Source organism: Harpia harpyja, chromosome 5 (assembly GCF_026419915.1).
Source record: "Harpia harpyja isolate bHarHar1 chromosome 5, bHarHar1 primary haplotype, whole genome shotgun sequence".
NCBI lineage: Eukaryota > Metazoa > Chordata > Aves > Accipitriformes > Accipitridae > Harpia > Harpia harpyja.
Window position 1 is genome coordinate 44,305,569 of NC_068944.1, and position 15,959 is coordinate 44,321,527.

Sequence of the window (15,959 nt, forward strand, 5' to 3'; positions counted from 1 at the left end):
TAGAGAAGTCCTAAGCTTTATGTAATTTCTTTTTACTGTGTTATATCTAGGAGCTTATCTGGAGATGACAGAAAACACACAGCTCTGCATTACCTTCAGAGCAGCTATTAATTCAATCTTTTCTGTTCTATAAAATCAAATAACAAGATAGCCACACAGTAGCAGTTTAGCAAGAGCATGACTTAAAGTAACAGTCAGCAGATGGTTATCTAGAATTACTAACAAAACTTATCTTATTTCTACATTTTAAATAGGCAAAATTGACAAACAACACATGAAATGGCACATGGTCTCTCTCTATATATATCCTATATTACTGCTGGTCCCCACTGTCATCCCCATTTGCCCCTCCACCAATTTGTTGCTTTTTGCCTTAGTAGGGGTGGTTTGCCAACAGCCAAACTGATCTAATGGCTTGCTGCCATAGCAGGGGACAATCCCGTGTCCTCTCTCCCCTGCAGCAAAAAGCTAATACTTTTCTGTCCATTTACCTCATGGAACCAGTTCACATGCAGGTGACGAGGAAGATCAGGAGTGCCTGTGTCTGTAAAGGGAGGGCCATAAACTCCTGACCCGGACTGGATGCAAGGAATTAGCCCTTTCAGCTCCCGCTAATCAGCTTAGCTTTGCTGTCAAACCATACACTGAAGTTCAGCTCCTTCACACTGTTCCACACAAAACCCACGATCTCATCCCCGACGATTTCATCTTCAGAAACCTGTGCCCTATTTGTTGTTGTTGTTGTTTTTGCAGTGTCTTACACTAGAGAATCTTAATTTCAGTGGAAATCTGGACATAGCTACCAGCTAATTAACAACTAGAGTAATACATGACAGCAAGTGAAGTTAGGCCTTAAAAGCATTTTACTTTCCTGAAGTACAGGGGGAGGAGGGGAAATCACTAACTCTTATTTTGCTTATTTTGATAAAATAATTTACAACCAAACACAAAACACACACAAAAAGGAAGGTGAATTGACACAGAATATTAGGGACTAATACTCAAACCCAAGGAGCTGCAAGGCTTACAAAAAAGTTCCCCTACTTGCTCAGCGCTAAACCCAGCCCCTGAGGACTGACCAAACACTACAGTTCCTTACAGGCGGCTCCCTCCGCTCTTGGACTGGAGCAGCAGAGTTGCAGATAAACCCCAGGAAGGCAAAGCAGGGCCAGGCGGCTGCAGTGAATGCCCGGTCAGAACATTAAATCCCATCACACTTTCAGGAAACACAGAAGTTGTTTTTGCAAGGATATTATCACCCACGGAGGAATATCCTTTGCAAAATCCTATATCCAATCAGTAAGAAGCTTTCTGAGGAGAAGCAGGAAGGTATTTTGGGGAAAAAAAAAAAAAAAATCAAGTAGGAAATTGGACAGATTAAAAATCTGCACTCATAATACTTTTCGGCCACTTCTTCAAACAGCAGTCAGCTCAACTTCCCTTTTGAATTATTACACAGGACAAGCACATTAAAACAAAAAAAAGGACTTAGAAGACTGAGCTAGAAACTGCTTCATCTCACAGACTTCTTTCATCATGAAACTGTATCGGTTCCCTAATTTCCAATACTATGTTGATCCAAGATGCTACATGAAGCATATGAGTCTCTAAATCAATGACCAGATTACTGTTACTTGGGAATACCTATTATTTACATCTGTCACCGATTCAATCCTTCTCTAACAACTCTACAATAGCTTTGTGTAATTTTGAAAAGAACGGAATATTTCCAAACAAAACCAAACCAGACAAATAAGGTAACTAATTATGGAATCAAAGACAGAAACCTAAGATTTTCTCAATCAACAAAATGGCCAAAGGTGGGGATTTTTGTTGCCATTTAATTATGATGTGTTAGCAAGGGGGCTAGAACAGAAAAGGCTTACCCTGCAATCAAGATAAGGTTCATACAACTTGAAATACATAGGATATGTCACAGAGCAAATACAACCTGATCTAGTGGAAGGTATCCTTGCCCATGGTAGGGGTGTTGGAACTAGATGATCTTTAACGTCCCTTCCAACCCAAACCATTCTATGATTCTATTCTATGATTCTAATAAGCAAACATTTTGGATGGAGTAAATTGCTTAAGCCACTACAGCAAAAGACAAGTAACTAATATGAAAAAGTGTGATCTACAAGGCCATCTACATGCACAGTGTATCTCACACCAGAACAGTTACCCATGCCGTATATGGCACTGCTGTAGAGTGAGATATGATGATTCAGGCAAGGATTAAAGACATCTATAATTTAGGTCTCCAAATATAAGCAAGGTGTCTAAACTCCCACTGGAGACAAAGGAAATACAGTATGGAACTCAGTAGTCTACCCATGGTTTACCAGTGCCATTTGAGATGTCCTAAGATATCACATCTGGATACCTGCATATTCCATCAGCTGCTGCTTCAACGAGCAGAAGTCCTCTCTCAGAAGACCCATGCCACATCTGACTGCATGTGGCAGATGGTTCAGATAAACCCTGGCATGAAAAGGCAATGAAACGGCAATAATGTATGTGTTGAAACAAATGTTACACCACTATTCAATACAGCCAGCAGACCCAGGGAGTTATTGAGGTGATCAACAAGTAGGCTTCTAATTTAGGGTTAGCTAAACCAGGCAGCTGAGTGGCAGCTGAAGACTAGACAGGATAACTTAGTGTCTCAAACTGCACCAGATGCCAAAATACAGGCAACTGAAGCCTACCCAAAGTCTACTGACAAACCTGTCTTTGACAAATAAGCGATCATGGATCTTATTAAAACTAACAGACACAATTACAGAAGCAAATAAACTCCCTCGCAGAGAGGTTCCCCACCTAACATATTTGCCTAAGACGGATCTTTTTATAAGGAATGATGGAAAACACAGGGGTTAGGGCACTGACTGTAATTGTGCACATTTGCATGTGCAAGAGCCTAAAAACTTGTAACAAGAGAAACTTAACAGAAAGCGGAGCATATTGACAGGCAGGAATGCAACTGTTCCCTTGCTTCCCTGGCAACAGCAAGGCTGACATGAAAAAGCTGAGAAAGGAGCAACTGGGGGCACGGTATATCTTACTGTGTACAGCAAAACTGAACAACCCCAGCCTGTACACATGGCTAATTTTCTCTTCTAACAGAGAAATTATAGTCAGGTCCTGTGTATACTGGACAGCCACTTGAAGTCTCAAGTGGAGACTTCACAGGCAGACATGAAACAGAGCTCATAAGTAGAGAAACTTTATTAATATTCATCTTGAACCATGATAGAAAAAAGGACTGCTATTCTCACAGAACAACCTCACCAATACCAAAGATCACTGAAGCAAAGACTGAAACACAACAAAAAACCCAAACATCTGGAAATCCCTTAGAGAAGACAGTCTGCAACGAGAGCAAACATTTTATGGGGACAGCTGCTTGGCACCAGGACAGTTCAGGAAGCTTAATTACAAAACTCCCATTTGAAATGACAAGGGAGATCAATCAGATTATCAACTCGAAGATTTCAATGCCAGAAGAAAACTAAAAGATAAGGAAAGCTAATCTGTTGCATCAGAAGCTGAGCCAGTTGTGCATCTCAATGCTTTTCAAGCTGTTTATAACCCAAAGCCCAACGGGGAAAAATTAGGCTAGTTTATACAAATGTTTACAAGATAAACCCATCAGAAAGTTTGTCTCAATTTATTGTTGCTGTCCAGAAAACAGAGATGGTAAAAAAGCCATGGAAATCTCCAACAGCCAATAAGAGCTAACCCAGTTCTCTTGCTGCCACAAATTTTATGCCTAGAAAAGATTCCGACCCATCAAGCCAGAACATTGGTTCAGACACAGCCATCAGTTTGACCCAGCCAGGATACCCTGAATTATTACAGAGAAGAAAATGTGAAACTCCTCCACGAAACAGCAAGGTGATCATCAGAGCCTTCTTTGTGGAAGGCCTTCTACATCCAAAACCCATCATTGTTTGAGGTATATCTAAAAAACTAGCTTATAGATGCCTATACAGTCTTACAGATCATAGGCAGGACATCACACACACTCCCCAACACTAGAGGGTAATATCCTTCTTTCTATTTGTCTACTGCAACTGGGAGCAACCACTAATCCAAAGGACAAAAGCTGGCTGTCCAGTATTGTAACTCTTTAGATCTCTTCCTTACTGTGACTGTAAACTACTTATGACTTCTTGAAAACTGAAAACATGTATCTCCCCAGACACTCTGTGATACAGTCATACCTGTAACGTTTTTGAAAAGATTACCTCACCTGGTCCTACATTCCTTGGAGAAGGGCGAGTAGGACAATCAAGAGAGACTCTAGGCAACACCGACACAAAGTAAGCTGAATTTTCAGGGCTACCTCAAAATTTGCCCACACAAAACATATCAGAAAAGTTTCAAGGAGACAACTAATTAATTTAGTGACTCCAGAAATTGTGAACACAGAAGTTGAGATTAGAAAAATGTGGAACACATTATTGGAATTTTTTTTTTTTTTTTTACTTTCTGGGATAAGTCATTCAAGTGCAACCATTTAAATATTCCACTGAGACTCAAAGTGTTATACTGAAATGGTTATTGGTTGCCATTGTATACAGTGGTCATCATACCTCTTAGTGCAGATGATGGGCAGGTAAACCACATTCGCCTTAGGTTAAACAAAAATGAGTTACTAAGCTTTTTCGTGACGAAAAATAGCTGAAAAGAAGGGAAGCTTAAGTCACTAGTTTTAACAATCAATCATCAGCTTAAAAGTGCAGAAGGGGATTAAGTAAGTAAATGAAAAATCATGACTCAGACTTGACATGCTGCTGCTACAGACTCCTTTGCATCAAAGCTGTAACTGGTTCCTTATTTGTGATCGTGAAGTCTAATCAGAACTCTTTCCAAGAGTCCAGCTTCTTATTTAATTAGTATTTTTAAATTTCACTCATATATATTCCTAAAAGCTGTATTTTTTTTCAATTTGTGCTAGCAACTAGTAGTTATATTACTAAGATTTCAAGTAAGTCTTGACTGATTTTAAATTACAAAATACTTATTCTAAGTAAAACAACCCCTCAACTGTTATTTTGTTCTGAAGCAGGCAAAAATTACTTCTTGACTAAAAGTTTATTCCCTAACTAGAAATTGCATATTGTTAATGGAATTCAGAAAATCATCTCGGTTTTCCTTGACTGCCTGTGACAAACTACTACCCATATAATTTCAAGTAACAAAGCTTGGTGAAGTAGCAGAAACATGCCTTTTTCTTTGCAAAAAGTTACAGCTCCTGCTCCCAGCCCTCCTCACAGTATAATCACTCCCCTATCATGAACAGCTACAAGATCGTCAGAGAAGGTGGTTTCAGTGGACAAAGAGGCAGGTGTTGCGCTCTATTGTTAGAAGTAGATAAAATTCTGGTTTGTGTGCCTTTTTTTGTTCCCCACGAGTGTATTTAAACAAAAACAGTATTTCACAGCTAGACTGATGAATGCCCTCCTTGAAGTCTCATACAGCTTCCAAGAAGTTGCAGCTCCCAGACACAGCTGGGGTCAAATTGCCATCTCCTGTTCATGAATCACTCCTGGAGTTCCCCCTTCTCTCAGCTCTCCCAAAGACACATTTTGTGATCCTTGGATGTAAGATAATTTTGACATACAGCTCATGACACTAGCTCCCTGCTCACTGGAGCACAGAACAGGACCTCTGCTCATAGGCATAGAGCACCTTGTCAGATCAGGAGTGCTGCAATGAGTTCAAAGAGCCTCCTCCCTATTTTAAGTGCAGCTCTCCTCAGTCGATGAATAAAGGTAAAATAATTACTGAATACTGGATTGGGCGTACCAAGTCCTCTGACTGAAGAAAAGCACAAAATCTAAGTTTTCAACTGGAGAAAATTAACAGTTTAGAGATGCTATGTTTGGGGGCAAGGTCACAAACTGTTGCAAAATTGATGACACAAGCCCAGCTCTACAACAATGAAAACAAGAGTCCAAAAATTAAGGAAGTGGACAGATCATATGTAGCCAGTGGTGACCTGGGGCCACTAACATTGGACTCCAACAAACAAGATGGGAAGAGACAGGCGCCTCGAAGAGTTTAAGAGAAAGCCAAAGGGAAGAGAGCTAACCGATCCAGCCACATGCAGCAAGCAGCTATCAATGCAGACTCCTCAAGCATCCTGAGAATGAAAAGAATCATCAACAACTCAGCAAAGCACACAAGGACAGTAATCATCTATTGATTCCTTGTAGCAAACCCATGCTTTGGACAGAAATTATGAAGTTGTGCGATGAAACATAGTCAAATAAATTATTTATCTTTGGAAGAAACTACAGATTATAGAAGATTTTGACAATCCAGGAAGGGGAAAAAATTCTAGTGGCATACTTACAGATCCTTTCAGAGTTCACAAAGGCAGAAAACACTGAAGAAAAACTGTTGGATATACGATCAGTGCTAAACATTATCTAAACATTATAAACTTGCTGCACATTGAGCACACATTCTGCTGCAGCACGGAGACTACGCACATCTGGCAGGATGGCAAGAGGTTAATTTCTGGAGTTGAATCGGAGAGGCTGATACTAAACTAACAACCAACAACAGAAAGGAAGAGTGCTGGTAAACAGAGATTTGGTTCAAACTGAGCACACTGTGAGAGCACAGAACCAGCATGACAAAACCAGACTTTTTCCTCCAATTCCTTATGTACTAGTGGTTTAGGAGTACCAAGTAGGCTATATCATAAGATAGAAATAAGAGATCTTTATCCATATAGTTGACAATTCAGAATAACTTGTTTCCCCAGACCAAAGGAAGTTATAAGCATAACTACTACTGGAAAAAATGTAAACAAACTGTGAATTAAAATTTGGAATTCTTTCAAGTATTTTTATACAGATAAATACAGAGTCAGAAATACAGAAATACACAGACTTAGAAATAAAACAAAGGACAGCTCTCGCTAAAAGTGCAACCTGATTCAGTGGTAGCACGAAATGATTAAAAATAAAAGGAAACAGCACCTAGAAATGAGTGAAAGTGAAAAAGAAATTTGCATATATGAGGAATGACAACACTGTTCGCAACAGCATAGGCTCATGACTAACTGGAGACAGAATGGATGGATGGATGGATGGATGATGCTCTGACCTGCCCTTTAAAGGACTGTCTTTCTCACCACTTACTGTACTTTCAGGACTCCACGGCCAGTAGCTTCAGCAGAGTAAAGTTAGCTTTTGTGACTCTGGAACCACCCTAAACCAGAGTGAAAGAACAAACTTGCTTTTGAACTTGCAGGGAGGTATTGCTTCTGTTCACTACTGAGCTAAGACTCCTGTTCCTTACCTTCAAAACCAAAATTAAAAAAAAAAAAAAAAGCATTTCAAAAGGGAAGAAGGACCCCATTTTCTAGGATCTCCAACAGAACACATGTTATTTGGCTACATACATATGCATAATACAGTCTCACCTCCTGCAAAAAAAGGATGTTCCTTGTTAACAAAGGGAAGGAATGCTCTTAGCCCAAAGACCATCCAACGTCTAGGTTGCGATGACATGCGGCAGAAGTTTAGTAGAAGTGCAGACCCCAGAGCTGTGGAGCAGAGGTCTGCAATCCAACACTATAGCAAAGACACCCACATTTGAAAAGCAGAGTAGGCCCTGGAACTAGAACTGCCTCAGCTAACCCTGTTCACCTGCAGTACTCTGTCCTGCCCTATCTTGAGGATATATTAGGTATATTAGCTTGATAGTAACTATGTCTTCCTTGCTCCTGTCAGCTATGAGGTGCCTGAGCAAAGGTAAACAGTACCAGGCAGTATTCACAATGATAGCAAAAAAACCTGCTTTTTTTTTGGTGCTAGATGTCAAAATTCCTAGTGAGTACAGAGCTGGCTTAAAAGCCTTGAAAAGGTTCAAAGTACTACTGTGACCAAAAAAAAAATTCAAAGCCAGAATGGGTAAGTTGCTGCTTGCATCTCTTTTAAAATACTTGAAGTCTGGTATTAAAGCTACGGTATTGAAGACACGTTTCACCAGCTGCAGCAGCAGTTTGCTCTCATGCCTACCTGTAATGAAGGTGAACGTTACAAAGTATCAAGAGGCTCTGACTGCGGTGAGATTTGAAGAGAACCAGAAAAAAGAGAGTCAAAGTTTTATTTATAGTTTAACGGTCACATGAAAAAGGGCCTCCAAAGCCACCTCCTCTGGTGAGTTGCCACTGACAGTAATTTGTGGAATGGCCAGTTTCAGAACAGCCTCGCAATATAACAGCTGAAGAAAAGTGCTTTATTAATTCTTCTCCTGGGACCTGGCAAATACCTATGGTTCCCTGCAAGTCCACATCCAGAATGTCCTCATGAATGACAACTCCATCAAGTCCATGGAAATGGGATCCAGTCCTGGCATCTTCAATGACTTTTCACTTGTTTAAGGCTTTAAGTGATAAAGACTGGCCAGTTGAAGGGTGAAGAAAAGATGATGCAGATCATTCTCCCTTCTGAAGAGGTCAAATCCCATATCTAACCCTGTCGATTCAGCTAAGAGAGAATGTTGAGAGAGGTCTCTGAGAAACCAGGGTGAGCTTTACCTGCCTCCTGATCCGGGACAAGCTTCTCATCCCCTTTCATGAAGGACAGACAGCCTTAGTTGCCATGCAGATGACACCTATTTCATACAAGACCAGTAAGTGTGTTGCACTGAATTATAAGAGGGTCAGAAGGGTTTTCAAGAAAACCCCTCTGGAGTCATCCATTAAGATTCCCAGGCCTTAAACAGGTACAAAAGGAATGTCTCTTGGGTGTATACTCTTAAGCAAAACACCCACTGGCAATGTCCACCTGAGGCACATTGCCACCACAGATGGAACACAGTTCAAAGCAGGCAGGTTTAAGTACTCTCAGATACACAAGACTGTGTATCTACTTTTTTGGAACAAAAAGCAGAGCAAACATTTTCCACAGTCTGGAAAGGAAAAAGCCCTGCAACCTACTATCCAGGACTGAAGAAGGACCAGAAGGGGGGAAAAAAATAAATAAATAAAAAAAGAACACATGACTTTTTAACAAGAAATTTTAGATTATGTCTTATTCACATCTTGTCTAACAAGCCAAAGCTCCTACAGACTTTGTTATTTCATTATTTGTATCAGCACAACTGGATATGCTACAAATTGACCCAACATTGCTCTGCACTTTCACCTTGGGAACAGTGTATCCTGATTTCTTCCCTTCAAAATGTATCGGTTGTAGGGATGTGTCCTCTGGGTGACACCGAAGAAGTTCTCTGTCACTTACAGCCAGTTACTTAACCGCACAACTGCAGTTACTGACATCAATCTGCACATTTACTATATTGAAATTTCCTTATATTTGTATAACACTACTTTTTTTAACTGGGGTTATTGTATGAGAAACTGGAAGCTACAAATACATTAACAGCTGTCAAAAATAAGAAATGAAAAATAGCAATAGCAATAAAAATTAGGTTCCTCGTCTCTTAAAGAACTCTTCTTGTTCCAACAGGTAACTATTTCTACTGCAAGAAAATTCCCCAGAAAATCTGGTCTCCTATGCTCAAAAATGTTTGCTTCAGCCTGGAGGCTTGCCTCTTCAAAGCTGGCAAGCGGCAAAACTGGAAGCGTGACCACTGCCAGTATGATCCTGTGGAAGTTTTCAGGAGGAGACTGTAAACATATCCTTCCAGCCTGTGATACTATGGTAAACATCTTAGCAAGCTGTCTTTTCTCAGAAACTAAGGATAGCACGTTAACCCATACTTACCATAATACTTAGCCGCTGGCTATCACCGGGGTCCTCCCCAAACACCAGTGGAAGTCTGGGCTTAAATACTGATTTCTAATTAGTCTAAAAGGACACATACCCCCCATCATTTTAATGGTGACTAAATTAGAATATAATGGGGATACAGAAATATACTGGAGTCACAAAATTAAATAATTTAATATGCAAAAAGTGTTATTTACCAGGAAAAAAATTTAAATATCACAGTTTGATTTTATTTGGTTAAGTATCAATAAATTTGTAACATACTAATAATGTACTATACAGAAGTGTACTTGACTAAAGCAAAAGAAAAGATGCGGTATGACACAGGTGAGCACACTGTGACCCTGGAGTACAGATTTCACTACTGGGAAACTTTCCAAATACTACCAGCTTAAAAAAACAACCAACCAAACAAAAAAAAACCCAACACAAAACCAACCTACAAACCAGTTGCTGTTGAGATGAAGTATGAACAAACTTTAGCAGCTACAGACACGCATGTGACTTTAGTATTACACTACCACAGATGGTTTTTCAAAATTCATTTTTAGATTAGGAGTTGTGACAAGCAATTTTTTTATTCTAAATAGTTTCCAGAACAACGCCTGACAAGACATCTCTCAGATTTTTACTGAACTCCTGATCTTTTAGTGCAAACATACTTTGGATAACGCTGATCATGACTGTTTGCTGACAATGAGCAGACCCCCTAAACACAGAGCCCTTGACTTTTAATGTATATATATTAACGATGTTATACACAGGTTCCATTTCCTCTCTTCCCAGAGTTTGTCATGTGCTCCCACCAACTCTGTTCCCCCCCTTGCACCATATAGCCTCTCTCCCTGAGCAAAACTGCCAGCCCCATTCCCTGACCGGCCTTTGCAGGACCCCAGCCTTGTGCTTTAAATGCCCCTCCACCAAATGGAAACCCCTGCCTTATACTTCTGACCTGCTGGTTTCAGAGACCGCGTATAGCGTACCCATCAGCAAAGAGCAAGCTGACGAAAGAGGGGTGGCAGGGTGAGAGACCTAGGCAGGGCCTCCAGCAGCTCAGACCCTTACATGGGTGCATCGCAAGTGTTAACACAGTGAAACCAGCAACAGGAATGGCCAAGAACTGTGAAGGCAGAAAGGGGTAGCAGGGATTCCTGGTTTCCCACGCAGATTTTGACATCAGTATCCACAGCAGCTTTAAGAGAGCCATTCTCTGCCTTTGTTTCTCTTCCTCTTTTTGGAAGAGAGAGAAAATTCAAGAACTATTGTGAAAAACACAGGCTGTGCATGACCCGAAGATTAGAAATGCAAAATAATTGGTTCTGGCAAAAGATAGGCCTAACTCTTATCTTACAGATTTTGCTGTTGCTGATAGGAAATCAATGTAAGCAGGGGAAGGAAAAGCGAAGCTTTGGTGGCTTATTAACAGAAGTTATGTTGTTACAGTTACCCTGAAAAGATGCAGAGCTAGGTCCTTCCCCACCACATCAGTTCGACCCATGTGAGGAAGCAGACACCTGACTCTCCAATGGGAGAAATCTGTGCATGTGCATACATGTATGTATGAAGTATACACCAAAAAACCTGGCACTAAAAACTGCACACTTTGTAAGGCCTGCCCTCCAATGGTATGATAGTATAAGAAGATGTATTTTGGGCTGAAGGACTGGACATAACTGATGAGAATTTTTTCAGCCTTTTCGAAGACTGACAAATCAATAGACACGTATTTCAGGCAGGTCAAAACAAACTGTCTAGATAGAGCATGACAGGTGCAGCTTTCCTAATAGTTGGAGAAGCAGTCTTGGAATCAGAGGATCTGCTTCACTACGGCCTGTTGCCTAACCTTCCCAAGGTCATTTTTCATGACACTTTACAAATAAAACACATAGTATTTGATTCACTTCCCACATTCACACCAATGTAAACCAGGGTTACGGTGGAGTTATGTTTATAAGCCTGTGTAGGAAAATCAAGCCTGATATTCGCCCCCAAGGAAGGGGCTGATCGAGTTAAGTGCTTATTTAAACTCGGTCAAGCCATTAAAACACCTCTGATCAGGTTTTCCTGAAAGTAAAATTAGGAAGTTCCTTTACAATTTACTTTCATAGTTCAGGATGTAAGTTTATTCAAATTTATTATTTTGACATAATTCTTGTGGGACAAGGTAGCTTAAGCTGGCAACAAGATATATAAAGACTTTGGCCTCCAGACTACAGCCTGAACTGAACCAAAGCTGAATGACTTCTGCTAAAGCTGAGCAACTTTGCTGAAATTCTTCTGCAAAGCAAAGAAAACCTGAACTGTCCCTTCCCCTCAAAAACTGTGAACAAGCAGGCATTCTCAATCCTGTTCCTTGTTGTCAGCAACAGGAATCTTTGCAAACACAGGCATGAGCAGAAATCTCTCTCTCCAGGAGTTTTCTAGGGCAAAGCTAAGGTTCAGTGGCTGGAAATCAGTACTGGAAATCTTACACTGCTGCTGGCTTTCTAGAAAAAAGATTTCATTCAGAAATCTGTCAGCCTAGCACTGTTTATATAGGCAGCCAGGTCACAACAAAGCCTCTACAGAACCTCCCTGTATTTAGTAAATGGCTTAAATATATTAATATTACTACACTGGTGTACACTGCTAACCTGGAATTACCACACCGCTCAGGAAGACCTTATTCCTGCGCAGCTTGATGCCACTAGTAACGTAAGCGAGATACAGCAACGTATGCTTGCTTACAGCAGTGCAATGCAACTACACCCAGTTACAGTGGAGCAAATAGTCTTACTTGTGCCTTGCAATGCCGTAGTTATTCATGCATGTTCCTCAGTACTGTTCAAGACGGTATTTCAGGCAAAGAGAGAGGCTACAACAGCAACACTTCATCTACTCTTCTGTATAACACAAACTTTTTTTTTTAGTACCATGGTACTTGCACAGGGAGCATTCCATGCACGGCCCGAGAAGCTTACGTCTTGGTATCCACAGAAACAGCTTGCTGGCCGTAAGGCAATACCAGGCAGATGCACTGTGGGGAAATTTTTCGCTTGGGTATCACTGGCTTGGCGGGTGGGACCCCGAGCACTACAAGGCAAACAGCTTCGCTGTGGGATTCGCCCTCCCAGCGCACCTCAAGCAGCCCACGTTTTCCCAGGAGAGCATGGTTGTGACTTCCAGGCCTGGCTGCGATCGAGATGAACTTTCGCCGACTAGAGAGACCTGAACAGCGGGAAAACGTTGCCCACCGCCTGAGCTAGGCCGTTGAACAGCAGCGTCTCCCCGGGTCCCACCCCCACCTCCACAGCAGCCCCGCAGCCCTCGGCCCGGGCGAAGGCCGGCAAACCGCTCCACTGCCCGTCGCTTCGTGGAAGAGACGCCGACATCCATTTTGGGAGCGGGAGAGCCCGGTCCTGCTGGCAAAGTTTCGGGCCGTGTCCGAAGTTTGGGGGCAGCGCGCGATGCGCAAAGCGAGGGTGACGAACACGGCGCAGGAAAAAAAAAAAAAACAAAAAAAAAACGACAGGGCTGCGAGGCCGGCGCCGCTGACCGGCCGACGAACGCCCGACGCCCCTCGCCCCGCCGGCGGCCAGCTGCCACCCGGCGCCCCCCGAGGCCGCGCACCTCAACCCGGCGCCGCCAGGCCCGCCAGGGCACGCCGGGCCGGAGCGGGCCAAAGGACGAGGGGCAAGTTCAGGTCGCACCCAACTACTTCCCGAGGTCTGAGGCGGGGCAGGCCCGGCGCGGTCCCCGCCGAGCCCGGCCCCACCGCACGGCCCGGCCCGGCCCGGCCGGCCGCGGCCCGGCCTTGGCGCAACGGCCGCGGCCGGACTCGGGCGGTGGTGGTAAGGCGGGGGGAGAGCTGCGGAGGGGGGCTCCTCCGCCGCCCCCGGAGACGGCGGCGCTGGGGCGGCCCACCTGTGCCCCCGCCCGCCTCCTCCGCGGGTGGCTGGGGGCGGGCGGGGGCCCCGGGCCGGATGGTGGGGTCGGTGCTTCCTCCCCCGCCGGAGGGGAGCGGAGGGAAGCGGGCCGGCAGCGCCGTGGCGCAGAAGCGCCAGCCCGGCCCCGGGGAGGCGGGGGGCGCCGAGGGGCCGGCGGAACCCTCGCCCCGGGGGGAGGAGGGGGGAAGAGACGGGACGGGAACTCGGACATCGCGGCTGAAGCAGCTCCCTCCCCTCTGGCCTGGCCCGGCGCGGATCCCCCCCCCCCCCCGCGCCGCCACCCCGTCCCGTCCCGTCCCACGGCCTCCCCGCCCGGCGGCGGGGGGGTGCGCGGGGCCGCCCCCCGCGGGCCCGGTTACCTGTTTCCCGGGGACACTTTGGAGGCGCCTCCAACATCGGCAAACACTAAAGAGAACTGACCCCGCCGCCGCGGCGGCCGCCGCCGGCCCCAACCACTCCGCCCCCCCCCCCCCCTTCCCTCCCCTTCCCTTCCCTTCGCCCTCCCGCCGCCGCCGCCCCGCCTCAGCGCCGCCCGCCACCTCCCCCACCCTCCCTCCCACCGCCGGCCTTCTCCGCCCACGGAGTATTCCCGGCGCCGAGCCCGGGCCTCGCTTCCCCCCCCCCCCCCCCCGCCCCCCCGGACGAATGGCCCCGTCCGCCTCCCTTTCCAGGCCCGGCGAGGCGGCGCGCAGCGCCCCTAGGGGCGACGCGGGGCCCCGCTCCCGCTCAGCCCCGGCGGGGCCCGCCGTTCCTCTTCCCCCGCGGGGCCGGGGTCGCGGCTTCCCCACCCGGCCCCGCTCCCCTAGCCAAAAAAAACCCAAAACAACCCACCATTTTCTCCCGTGCGAAATGATGGTCAAAGCACGGTTTTTTAGCAGGATGAGGAAGGGGAGGATAAGCGATGGAGTCGCCGGGCACTGCCCATCGTAAAAAAATTACCTCGTTGCCTGCCATCTTTCAGATTAGGGTTTTTTGGGGGTTTTTTTGTTTGTGGGGTTTTTTTTTTTTGCATGTCCCCTACAGAAGGCAGAGCTGGACAGAAAAAATAAGAAATAAAAAAAAAAATTAAAAGCGAAGCACAGAGCAGTCGGATTTGGGGATGCGCAAAGTTGAGATGAAAGGCCAAATAGTTTGTTGCAGTCTTCCTTTAAATTAGACATTTATAGAAGAATAAAAAGAGGGGTGGGGGGAATCAAAGAAATTAATTTCTGACTCTCATTAGCACAAAAAAGATAACATTCAAATTTTATTGTTCGTTAAAAAAAAAAAAAGAAGGCTTCCAAATTTAATCCACAATCCACCTAGGTTAGTTTGTAAAAATCTGCTTTCTTGATTGGCTCAAGTAATTATTTGCCAGAACAAACCAGGAATTTTTAAATCCATGACAAAGTCAAGTAGAAGCATCGGAACTGGAAGCAATCAATTTCCTACCTGATTTACTGCAGTAACAGAACTCTTCAGGCTTAGAAACACCACCAGATTGATTTGGGGGGGGGGGGGGGGGGAAGATGCCTATATCTCTTTACTAGGCAATTAGATTTTAATGACAGCTATGAGAGTTAGAGCAATAGATATAGCAAATGTAATTTAAAAAACAACAGATATTTAAGTCAGGATCAGAATGAATCCAGAGTTCATATTTCCTCCAGTATCTGTTATTTCATGAGATTATTTTTTTGTTTGTTTTAAATCATGACTTGAAACCAGTGGTGGATCAGTATGAAAACTGAGTAAAAAAGAAAAAGATGTAGCCTGACAGGATTCCCAAGTACTCATGGTATAGACACACTCTAATAGCACACAGCCCAGATGGATTTTGGTAGTAAGCTTGTATGTTGTAGACAATAATTTACACACCAAATACTTGTGATGACGCTTAGTGGCAGGGCTGTATTATGAGTATCTAAGTGATAGCAAGGTTTTATTCATACTAACACAACACTAATATGACATTTACAACTTGTTTAAACACACCTTGGGAACTCAGCATTTGCTAAGACAGTTTTATACATACCCTGTATGCAGCCGTGGTAGCTTGTCATCCTCCCCTTCTCATTCCTCCGTTGTGTAGTTTTCTGAGATTCCTTACCCCTTATTTCACTTCATTCAAGAACTGAGCTCAGAAGTACACAGTATAATACAATATCTTATGTATTCTTCTGATATAATTTAGCGATGGAAAATAACGCAAGTACTTTTCATAAGGCTACTACAAGTTTTTACATAAGTGAAGTTCACTCAGATGCTGAATCATGATGATGTCATCTAT

General features: G+C 44.0%; 1 protein-coding gene across 4 annotated transcripts in view; it reads right to left on the reverse strand.

Annotated features, from left to right (window-relative positions):
* The window catches only part of STAU2 (staufen double-stranded RNA binding protein 2), a 176,697-nt gene extending 162,532 nt beyond the window's left edge, over nucleotides 1–14,165 (reverse strand). For all 4 annotated transcript variants that reach the window (XM_052787586.1, XM_052787584.1, XM_052787588.1 and 1 more), the window contains exon 1: nucleotides 14,050–14,165. The gene's annotated coding sequence lies outside the window, so the exon portion shown is untranslated. The remainder of the gene's footprint in view (nucleotides 1–14,049) is intronic.
* Nucleotides 14,166–15,959: the final 1,794 nt, after the last annotated feature.